Below are 9,971 nucleotides of genomic sequence, written 5' to 3'. Positions count from 1 at the left end.
ATTTAGGCGACGCGTTCTCGGCTTTTCAGAAGACGCGTTCAACTTTGTCAAAAGATTTCTGACAAAGCTGAAAACACGTGGAGGCCATCATCACAACTACACATCTTTAGCCGACAAGCGCAAAGTTCGGCGACGCTTTCTCTGCTTTTCAGAAAACGCGTGCAGCTTTGTCAAAAGGAGCCGCATCTGCACTACCACGTGTCGTTCAGAAAGCGAAGGGGCGTCGTTCAGAAATCGAAGGGGCGCCTGCTCAGAAATCGAAGAGGCGAATTCAAAGATCGAAGAGGCGCCACTATTTCAAAAAGCCGGAGTTGCGGGATCAAAACGTTTGTCGACAAAGGTAAAAAGTACCACCACTTGCTATTATCTCTATATATGTCGACCTTCGTCTTTTATGGCAGGGCAAACCTGAAGAAAATGCCCAACTCTCCCTCACCTCTGAGGGCGCACTCCCAGCAAAGCCTTTCGAAATACTCAATTCTTTCTTCTTCCCCAAAGATGATACCAGATGCCTGGAGTACATATGACCCAGGAGGAAGCAGCACAACAAATACATGTGCTGATTCATTCACCGCTTCTTCAAAAGCAAAGGTATCTCATATCATCAAGGTCAAAAGCAAAAGTATCTCATATCATGCTCTTTCCCTGTCTTTTTCTTTGTCCTTGTTCTTACTCGCATGGCAAAGTAAAAAAAGCAATCAGCCGGCACTTGGAGTCAGTCTTCCGATCTGGAGCCAACTGCCTGGAATCTATTCCTGATTGCTTACCTAGCGTTGCTCTCGAGTAGTCATCTTCAACGGTTGATACACTTCCGGAGAAGGGACCACTTCTGCAAAGGGGAGCGAGTAAGGCAAGTGAAAATGATACATTGAAGCATGTGGAGACAAACATAGGCTGAGTTATCCTCCAACCCTTTTCAATACGAATTGGAAAGATTGAACAAAGAAACAGACCAAAAGGGTATGCTCAGACTTTCGGGGGAGACCAAATGAACCATCCTGCTGCCCAGTTCAAGAAGTAGCACAAAGGAAAATCAACGATGGGCAGAAACCAGTTCAAGAGTAAGCCTGTGGAATCACAAAGATCAAAAGCCTCAATGCAATTACCAAGGAGAAGATGGAATTTACACTCTATAACCAGATTTGCGTCTCTAAACTCTTCTCTTTGTTAATTACATTATGCCATGTTTAGTATGTTTAAGTGCTTTTTGTGTATTTACTTATGCTTTGTGTGAATCTATGCTTAAAACATTGAGGACAATGTTTGATTTAAGTGTGGGGGGGTAACTAATGTTGTTAATGCAAATTCGTGGGATTTTATCACCCATTACTTCACATGTTGTTTCTTGCTGTTTTAAGGTGTTTTAAGCGTGTTTAGTGTGTTTTGACTTAAAAATTCGAAAATCACATAAAAATTTGAAAAACATGTTTTTGAAAAGCCTAAAAAGAGTGTTTTGAGTCGTTTTTGTGTCGTAGGTCACCTTCCAACACAATGATAAGGATTTGGTTTCTAATTGCATGACTGTTAAAAAGAGTTATTAACATGGAGAAAAGTTTGATTTACTCTTGGTATATGCTTGGTTATGGTTATAATGTATGACTTCACATGCAATCATAAAAGAAAAAAATTAGTTATGTAACATGCTTAAAGGAAGGAACTCAAACAAACGCTACAACCCTGAGAGACTTGAGCCTATAACGTTCTTTGGAGAGTATAATCTGTGATTTCTTGTTTTCTAAAGTCATTGCATGATCTCATTATTCTTTGCTTGGTTACTACTTAGAAGGCGTTTTATCATATAGTTCCAAATGCTAGAACTCATGCCCATTTCATTCAAAGCATGTTATTGATTTGCATAACACATATTCAAGAAGAAGTTGTGTAGTGACCACCACCATAGCCAAATAGCCTTACTTCCCATATTTCGTATTTGTTGTAAGTTTTAACCCCTTTGAGCCTTTTTAAGCCTATTTTCTTTGTTACCCACATCACCCCTTACCTAGCGTAGTTTAGGACAATCCACACCCTTGTTCTTAAATGATAGTGAGCATGACTTAAATGAATTCCTTTTGAGTTACATTATGCAAGAAAATGAGTGTGGGGGAAGGAATGCTTGTTCTTAAGTATGTTTGAGATTCAAAAGAAAAGAAAGATAGAAAGAAAAAAAAAAAAAAAAAAAAAAAAAAAGAGCTTGAAAAAAAAAAAAAAAAAAAAAAAAAAAAAAAAAAAGGAAAGAATGAGTGATTGAAGAAAGGGTCCAAAAAGTGAATATGGCCCTAAGTTTTGTGTGACTTTCCCTTGGGTGTTCAAAGTTGACTTCTGCGTTCTTAAGGAAATTCTAAGTGCCTGATTCAATACTTTGCTCACTATTGCTTTAAGAATGTTTGTTTATCCTTCACCTTTCATTGTTAGCCAATACCCTAGCCCCGTTACAACCCTTGACTTCTATCTTGAGTGTTATGTGTTTCAATTTGTGGAGTTTGAACTTGGTATGAGCTTATGGTGTCACTGGTTCTCGCATCTAAGTAGTAGCATTCCATTCATGAGATCATATCTAAACATGCTTATTAACTCCAGAAATTGCGTTCTTTGTGATACATATATGTGAGTGTTCGTTTTCATGTTTACATCAATCTTCTCACATATGACTAGATTAGGGTGTGTAGTTAGAAAATCTGAGTGAAAATCGAGTGCATATCTTGTAAGGAATTGAGCAAATTCTCTAAGGCATGTTACTACATTCAAAACATGGTTTTAAATGCTTAATTGTGAACTAGTATATGGTGACTATGATTAAGAATGTACTTAAATGTGAAGATGACTAAAATCTGTGAGAATGATGATTTTTAACTTGTCATGTGCATTGGAAATCCCTAAGACGGTTGTTGGAAGGTTTAGGTTGTGTTTTACGTGTTTAGTGTCGTTTTGTTTATTTGTTTTTATTCTGTTTTGCTCGAGGACTAGCAAAAGCTAAGTGTGGGGGTATTTGATAGGAGCATATTCATGCGACTTAAATGGCTTGTTCTCGTGCATTTACGTTATGTTTCTCTCGTTATTTTAGTCCTTTATGCTTCTTTTGTGTGTTTTCAGGTTCTAAGGGCCTAGGGAGCAAGAAAGTGCATTTTGAGGCCATTTGGAGCATTTTTGGGCATGGATTGGATAGCTTATCCATGGAGCCAAGAGGATGGACGAATTTGAAGGCCTTGTATGCACTTGAAGACACAAAACAATGGCTCTAGCCCAATCAAACACATTATGCCATACAAACCAACCTATTTTAGGCCCATTCTATGTACTTAAACCCTAGCCCTTTAAACTAATTCATTTATCACTTATCAAACCATTCACTTATCACTCACCACATATCATTCACTTATCACTTAACATATCATTCATTTATTTCACTTCCATACTCCTCTTAATTCCACATGCATTCTCACACATGCACATCATTCACTCACATTTCCACCATTCATTCTTTATTCCTTTCCAAACATCTCACATGCATTTCCACCTTCCTACTTCATCATTTCACCACATTCTCCCTCTTTAACTCACATGCATTCATCATAATTCACAACACAAAACAACTTCATTGCCGTGGGTTCCCATTTCCTTTCCAAACATCTCACATGCATTTCTTCATTATTTCCTAACCCTACATGCATTATTTATTGCATCTTCACATGCATTCACACACACTTTACATGCATTATTTATTGCATCTTCATTATTTCCTATATGCCATTTTCAGATTTCCACCCACTAACCTAGTCATCAACACATGCACTTCCACCTTTCATCCACAATGATTCATGATTCATTCACTTTGCATCCTTTAAATCACATACTTTTCCATCATTAATTAGCCACTTGCATCTTAAACAAACAACCATATGTTCCCTCCACTACTCCTATAAATACCCTTGCATTCATTCATTCAAGAACATCTCATTCACAACACAACACCCCTCAAACACTTCCATTCTTTCCTTAGCCGTGAGTCCCCCCTCCCTACTAATCCAAACACCAACCATCTTTCCATTTCCATCACTCCTCACTCCATTCCACACTTCCATTCCCCCAAACCAACTATCCTTAGACCTTATGCTACAACAACGAGGAAGAGAAGAGGACCTAAACGTTCATACAATTCAAGTTTGAGTTGTTGGAATGTTTAGGTGATTCTTTGATTTCAATGTTTCATTTTAATTCTCTTTGTTTTGTACGTATAAGGAATGGAAGAGAAGAGTGCCTAAACGTTCATACAATTCAAGTTTGAGTTGTTGGAATGTTTAGGTGTTTCTTTGATTTCAATGTTATGAAGAACTAATCCCCCTTTAGCTAGGGGGTAATTCGAAATAAATGTTTATGCTTGCATTTTGATTTGATTACTTCTAATTGCGTTTCATAAGTTGTGAATTCAATTTGTTTAACTATTTGATTGATAACCTATTTATGTATGTTTATTGAGAGTGCACGCTTAATTTTCATTCATGAATATGACGCTAGAATATAAGTGAGTTTCACCTAATCGTTATGAACTTATATTCACAAGTAGTGGAGGTTGCTTATAAACAATCGCGTTAAACGAATTCTTGGCATAAGTTTCATGCGTATTCCATAGTAACGAATGCCTCGTCAACACTTATAGTTTTCAAAGAACTTAATGATTCTTGCTTGTATCTCTATTATGCAATTCATGTAGGGAACTTGTGGGGAATGCTTTGGGTTGTCGTATGCAATCATCCAATTCATTAACTTAAGGAAAACTTGACGGTTAATTTAAGCGGACCTAATTAACCCGGGGTGATGAGTTTCATAATTTATTGAAATGCAATTGGAAATCTTTTTATTATGCAAGTGTAACATGTGTGGAGAAGAACCCCTTAGCTAGCCATACCATCCATTCATTTCCGTCAATTTCATATTTACAATTTGTTTTCTTTACAATCTATCCATTTTAGTTTAAATTCGTCCAAAATCAATCCCCCCATATTTCGTTTAAAGTCTTAGTCTTAATCTTTCTTATTTTTAATTTTGAATTCTTCGAGTTTAGTATAGCATTTTAGTTTGTGTTTTTAAAAGCATTTTGAGTCTTTTGATTTGTTTTAGTGTTTTAAAGTTTAGTTTTACATTCTTTGAGTCTAGTTTAGTGTTTTATATTATGTTTTTACGTTTTTAAGTCAATTTAGAAGGTTTTAGCAAGCCCTCCTAATCCCCGGTCTAGAACGATCCCTCACTTATCCATTCTACTACAATTGTCAAACGAGGGTTTAATTTGAGTGTCAAGTAATTCACGCTTCAAATTTTGGCGCCGTTGCCGGGGATCGAACCCGGGTCACCCGCGTGACAGGCGGGATTTATACGCACACAAATTAAACCCTCTTTTTGACAATTGTAGTATAAGTATAAGTAGGGATCGTTCTGGACCGGGGATTAGGAGGGATTGTTAATCACTTGGATTTGACTTAAAAACGTAAAAACATAATATAAAACACTAAACTAGACTCAAAGAATGTAAAACTAAACTTTAAAACACTAAAACAAATCAAAAGACTCAAAATGCTTTTAAAAACACAAACTAAAATGCTATACTAAACTCGAAGAATTCAAAATTAAAAATAAGAAAGATTAAGACTAAGACTTTAAACGAAATATGGGGGGATTGATTTTGGACGAATTTAAACTAAAATGGATAGATTGTAAAGAAAACAAATTGTAAATATGAAATTGACGGAAATGAATGGATGGTATGGCTAGCTAAGGGGTTCTTCTCCACACATGTTACACTTGCATAATAAAAAGATTTCCAATTGCATTTCAATAAATTATGAAACTCATCACCCCGGGTTAATTAGGTCCGCTTAAATTAACCGTCAAGTTTTCCTTAAGTTAATGAATTGGATGATTGCATACGACAACCCAAAGCATTCCCCACAAGTTCCCTACATGAATTGCATAATAGAGATACAAGCAAGAATCATTAAGTTCTTTGAAAACTATAAGTGTTGACGAGGCATTCGTTACTATGGAATACGCATGAAACTTATGCCAAGAATTCGTTTAACGCGATTGTTTATAAGCAACCTCCACTACTTGTGAATATAAGTTCATAACGATTAGGTGAAACTCACTTATATTCTAGCGTCATATTCATGAATGAAAATTAAGCGTGCACTCTCAATAAACATACATAAATAGGTTATCAATCAAATAGTTAAACAAATTGAATTCACAACTTATGAAACGCAATTAGAAGTAATCAAATCAAAATGCAAGCATAAACATTTATTTCGAATTACCCCCTAGCTAAAGGGGGATTAGTTCTTCATAACATTGAAATCAAAGAAACACCTAAACATTCCAACAACTCAAACTTGAATTGTATGAACGTTTAGGCACTCTTCTCTTCCATTCCTTATACGTACAAAACAAAGAGAATTAAAATGAAACATTGAAATCAAAGAATCACCTAAACATTCCAACAACTCAAACTTGAATTGTATGAACGTTTAGGTCCTCTTCTCTTCCTCGTTGTTGTAGCATAAGGTCTAAGGATAGTTGGTTTGGGGGAATGGAAGTGTGGAATGGAGTGAGGAGTGATGGAAATGGAAAGATGGTTGGTGTTTGGATTAGTAGGGAGGGGGGACTCACGGCTAAGGAAAGAATGGAAGTGTTTGAGGGGTGTTGTGTTGTGAATGAGATGTTCTTGAATGAATGAATGCAAGGGTATTTATAGGAGTAGTGGAGGGAACATATGGTTGTTTGTTTAAGATGCAAGTGGCTAATTAATGATGGAAAAGTATGTGATTTAAAGGATGCAAAGTGAATGAATCATGAATCATTGTGGATGAAAGGTGGAAGTGCATGTGTTGATGACTAGGTTAGTGGGTGGAAATCTGAAAATGGCATATAGGAAATAATGAAGATGCAATAAATAATGCATGTAAAGTGTGTGTGAATGCATGTGAAGATGCAATAAATAATGCATGTAGGGTTAGGAAATAATGAAGAAATGCATGTGAGATGTTTGGAAAGGAAATGGGAACCCACGGCAATGAAGTTGTTTTGTGTTGTGAATTATGATGAATGCATGTGAGTTAAAGAGGGAGAATGTGGTGAAATGATGAAGTAGGAAGGTGGAAATGCATGTGAGATGTTTGGAAAGGAATAAAGAATGAATGGTGGAAATGTGAGTGAATGATGTGCATGTGTGAGAATGCATGTGGAATTAAGAGGAGTATGGAAGTGAAATAAATGAATGATATGTTAAGTGATAAGTGAATGATATGTGGTGAGTGATAAGTGAATGGTTTGATAAGTGATAAATGAATTAGTTTAAAGGGCTAGGGTTTAAGTACATAGAATGGGCCTAAAATAGGTTGGTTTGTATGGCATAATGTGTTTGATTGGGCTAGAGCCATTGTTTTGTGTCTTCAAGTGCATACAAGGCCTTCAAATTCGTCCATCCTCTTGGCTCCATGGATAAGCTATCCAATCCATGCCCAAAAATGCTCCAAATGGCCTCAAAATGCACTTTCTTGCTCCCTAGGCCCTTAGAACCTGAAAACACACAAAAGAAGCATAAAGGACTAAAATAACGAGAGAAACATAACGTAAATGCACGAGAACAAGCCATTTAAGTCGCATGAATATGCTCCTATCATCAAGCATTGTTGGAGATCGATATATTCGCTACAAAAGATAATTATTTCATTGTTATTATATTAGTTTTATCCATTTTAATATTTTAATGTAAAAGAGTATTTATTAATATTTATTTTATGTGCATTGTTGTAGAAAAAGTAACATCCTCTTGCCAAAATTTATAACACTTCCGTCAAGTCTAGTACATATACTTTTCTTCCTAGAATCGAAAATACCCATTATTTCAGGTAAAACACAATAAATCATGCAAAGTTGCAGCAGATATATTTTAGAAAAATACTGATTCTAACACATGATTCGGTTGGCTTTCCAAGGACAATGAACCATAAAACATTTCAAGAGGAGACATTTAAAATGCACAAGTACTCCTTGTTGACTTGTGTAATATTTCCTTTTAAGTCTGGGATTCCTATAATATTGGGTTTCCTAGTTTAGCTTGTAGATTGCTTGTAATTATTCTTTCCTTATTGTAGTAGGATTGTACATGATTATATATACCTTAGAATGAGAAGAATACAATCAACACTTTCAAAGCATTCTCTTCTTGGCACCAAAGCCACTTCATAAAAAAAGGAAAGAAAGTTTCGAACCCTAACAGGGTTTGTTACTGTGCCATGCCCAGCACTATCGTTGTGCCTCTGATGAATAACGAGCAAGGTGAAGTTGTCCCTGTGTCCCGATCTTCTGTCCCGAATTACGGTGAGTAACGTGTGTTGTTGTTGCCCCGAGTACCTTTGCCGCTGACAGGTTCCTATTCTTCATGAAAGATGTCTGCCGAAAACAACCAAATTGTTTCTGCTACCGCTCCGGTCATGATTCAGCCGGATAATTCAAGCTTCAACATTATGATGGTTTTGGATGAAAAGAACTATGATTTATAGGCTCCTCTTATTCAAATTCATATTGCTGGAAGGAAGAAGATGGGATATCTTCGTGGGTCCATTAAGGCCCCTGCAGAGGGTGATCCTAAATATGATGATTGGTTCTCTAAAGATCAGAGAATTAAGAGTTGGCTCTTGTCGGCAATGAAGCCAGAGATCATGAAACGTTATATTCGATTGTCAACTTCTAAAGAGATCTGGGATGCTCTTAAGACTGCTTATTTTGATGAGAATAATGAGGCTAGAATTTATTCATGAAATCAGAAAGTTGCACATCTCATGCAGAATGGGCGGCCTTTGGCTAGTTACTTAGGAGAATTGACAGAGATTTTTTAAGAATTAGACCACTTTAACAAAGTGGCCATGGCATGTGAAAAAGATGTTCTGATTTTCCAAAAGACAACCGAGCGACAAAGGTTGTATTTGTTTATCGGTGGGCTTGATGATGGGTTTGATTAAGTTTATGGAGAAATACTGCACAAAGACCCATCACTTAGACTTCAGATTGCTTATGCGTATGTCCGTCGTGAAGCAGGAGGCAATGAAGCTATAAAGATGGGGGGGGGGGGGTAAATCTTTGAACCGACTGCAATGGCAGCCAAGGCCCTAGGTCTCTCTAACCAGCACAGACTGAGGTAGGTCCGAGAATAAAACTGGGCAACCAAGAATCGATCGAATCGATCATGATCATCCTCAGGGTAAATGTCCCCATTGTGGTACGACGGGACATTCCAAAACATGGTGCTTCGAGCTAATTGGGTATCCCAAGAATTAGGATAAGACAGATGACCTTCGCTTCAACAAACCTTGAGCATCTGTTGCCGAAAGCAAGGATGATTCAGCAGATATAGTAAGCAAATCATCAACTCTGATTGCCGCGGCAGGTACAGATGGTAAGACACTTAATGTCTCCACTTCAATTATCAATAATACATGGATAATTGATTCTGGAGCTATTGAACATATGACTTGTGATTCTAGACAGGTTCCCTCACTAAAAAAACTCTAAACACACGGAGGTTAATGTGGCTAATGGTGATGCCGCCCCAGTCCTAGAGAAAGGCATGGTTTCCCTTTCTGATACCATGATACTTGATACTGTTCTTATGGCTCCCTCTTGTTGGTGGTGTTTTGGCCTTATTTTTGTGTATTTAAGGGCATCCGGATGTAAAAGACGATTGGTTATGGTATTAGATGAAGGAAGCTGTACTTCCTCGAGTTGAATTCCAGTAACTCGGGATTGCTCATTCAAGCACTGTCAGTGAATAGGACTCTAGCCGAGAATAATAAAAGGTCTGATGTGTGGATGTGGCATCGTCGTCTTGGCCATGCTTCGTTTGGTTATTTGCATAAGTTATTTCCTAGTTTGTTTGTGAAAAACGATGTTTCTCAGTTTAAGTGTGATGTGTGTGAAATGGC

At 37.1% G+C, this 9,971-nt stretch overlaps 1 pseudogene; it reads left to right on the top strand.

Annotated features, from left to right (window-relative positions):
• Positions 1-8,438: 8,438 nt before the first annotated feature.
• Positions 8,439-9,746, top strand: LOC148693566 (uncharacterized; annotated as a pseudogene).
• The last annotated feature ends 225 nt before the right edge of the window (positions 9,747-9,971 follow it).

Source organism: Pyrus communis, chromosome 10 (assembly GCF_041283825.1).
Source record: "Pyrus communis isolate YQ-2024b chromosome 10, ASM4128382v1, whole genome shotgun sequence".
Classification (NCBI taxonomy): domain Eukaryota; kingdom Viridiplantae; phylum Streptophyta; class Magnoliopsida; order Rosales; family Rosaceae; genus Pyrus; species Pyrus communis.
The sequence above is the reverse complement of the archived record's forward strand: the minus strand, read 5'-3'. Positions and strand labels throughout refer to the sequence as shown.